Source organism: Priapulus caudatus, unplaced genomic scaffold (assembly GCF_000485595.1).
Source record: "Priapulus caudatus unplaced genomic scaffold, Priapulus_caudatus-5.0.1 Scaffold521, whole genome shotgun sequence".
NCBI lineage: Eukaryota > Metazoa > Priapulida > Priapulimorpha > Priapulimorphida > Priapulidae > Priapulus > Priapulus caudatus.
Genome location: NW_014577582.1, coordinates 16,204 through 18,485, shown reverse-complemented (window position 1 = coordinate 18,485; position 2,282 = coordinate 16,204).

Here is a 2,282-nt window from a genome sequence, read left to right as displayed (position 1 = left end):
AGAGATGAGATGGAGGGAGAGAGAGATGAGAATAGAGAGGAGAGAGAGAGAGATGTAGAGAATGAAGAGATGAGTAGATGAGAAGAGACGATGAGAGATAGCGAGGAGAGGAAGAGAGAGAGATCGAGTGAGAGAAATGAAGATGAGAGAGAGTCAAATGTGAGAGAGAGGATTTATTATTATAGCGATGAGAGATATAGCGAGAGAGAGCTGAGAGAGATGTTAAAGCGAGATGATTGCGGGTGAGAGAGTAGAGAGCGAAGAGAGAGGGAGAGAGTGGCAAGGAGAGATGTGAGAGAGAGATAGCGCGAGAGCGAGACGAGAGTAACGAGAGAGGGTGTGATAGCGAGAGAGATATAGCGAGAGAGAGAGAGAGAGAGAGAGAGAGAGAGAGATAGCGCGAGAGCGAGAGCGAGAGCGAGAGAGAGTAAACGAGAGAGCGGGTGAGAGAGTGAGAGCGAGAGAGAGAGGAAGAGAGAGATAGCGCGAGAGCGAGAGAGAGTAAACGACAGAGCGGGTGAGAAAGAGAGAGAGCGAGGGAGAGAGAGGGAGAGAGAGAGAGGGAGGGGAGAGCGCGTGAGAGAGAGGGAGGGAGAGCGCGTGAGAGAGAAGGAGAGAGAGCACTAGATCGAAAGAGGGGGAGAGCGAGCGAGCAAGGAGAGGGAGAATGAGAGAAAGAAGGAGCGCCTTGAGAAAAAGATAGAGATAAAAATATAGATAGAGATAGAGATAGAGACGGAAATAGAGATAAGAACAGAGATAAAGTCAGCTATACAGATAAAGATATAGATAGAAATAGAAATAGAGATAGAGATAGAAATTTAGTTAGCTATCGAAATAAACATGACGGTAGACATAGAGACAGAGACAGGCAGACAGGCAGACAGGCAGACAGGCAGACAGGCAGACAGGCAGACAGGCAGACAGGCAGGCAGGCAGACGGAGACATGCTTGCGGTGTGTGCTCCCGCCGACGTCCTTCAGGAATAGCGTCTGCGCCGACCGACAATGACCTCTTATCGTCTGTCGGCCGACGTTTGACGTCGGCACAAAAGCGCGCCTGTCGTCGGCCATATCCGACGAATTGAGCAGCGACGGGGACGCGTGCGTGCGTCGGCGTTCTGTCATTTAGCGGCCGACGCAACACAAACACAAGCCGTTAAATGTCGTTTTAAACGTATTTGTTCTACGCCTACCGATTTATATTGTGCTGCTGCTCCGCGGGGACGGACGGACGCAGCAGCAGCCGTTGCTATGACGATTAACATCACTGATTTTTCGTCTGTCGCGATTCTGTGCGGGACTGACAATTACCGGAATTGTTTGAAGACCTGCCGACGAACGCGTGACGTCAGTAGGTGAAGTTTATGACGTCATCGGGGTCAGCTGCGCGATATCGCCGCGTCAACTTTGTGACGTCATCGGTTCAGTTGAACAACTTGACAACTGTCTCAACTATGTGATGTCACAGGGGTGACACGACGTCACTCGGCTAACTCGCGTAACGTCGCCAAATCGTCGGAAGTCACGCGGTCGCGCGTGACGATCACGAGCGTGAAGCCCCCTTTGAGCCGGTCACGTGGTACGGCTGCGCATGCGTGGTACGGCCGCGGTGTCAGCAGCAGCAGACGCGGATATTCGCCGAGTAATCCGGCGACGTCGTTCAGTGCGGCTGCGAGCGTTTGTGTGCGCGCCGACTGACACGCGCAGACGCCACGCCGCGGGGGTGACGCTGCTGCTGCTGCTGCTGCTGATGCTGATGATGATGATGGTGCTGCTGCTGCTGATGATGATGATGTTGTTGCTGCTGCTGCTGTTGTTTTTGTTGTTGCTGGTGGTGCTGCTGCTGCTGCTGCTACTGCGCCAAAATCCGCTATTCGCCTCTCTCGCTCTCTTTCTCGCGCGCGCGCCTGCCGTCGCCGTCGTCGTCATTGTCGTCGTTGTCGGTTGATCCGCGGCTTACGTCGCTGCCGACGCGTGATGGCGACGACGTGATGCGGGAAGCTGCCGACGACACGTGCACTGCTGGAGGAGATGGTCGGCTGTGTGATCGCGTTACTGCCGTAAACGAGAGAGCGGGTGAGAGAGTGAGAGCGAGAGAGAGAGGAAGAGAGAGATAGCGCGAGAGCGAGAGAGAGTAAACGACAGAGCGGGTGAGAAAGAGAGAGAGCGAGGGAGAGAGAGGGAGAGAGAGAGGAGGGAGGGAAGCGCGCGAGAGAGAGGGAGGGAGAGCGCGTGAGAGAGAGGGAGGGAGAGCGCGTGAGAGAGAAGGAGAGAGAGCAC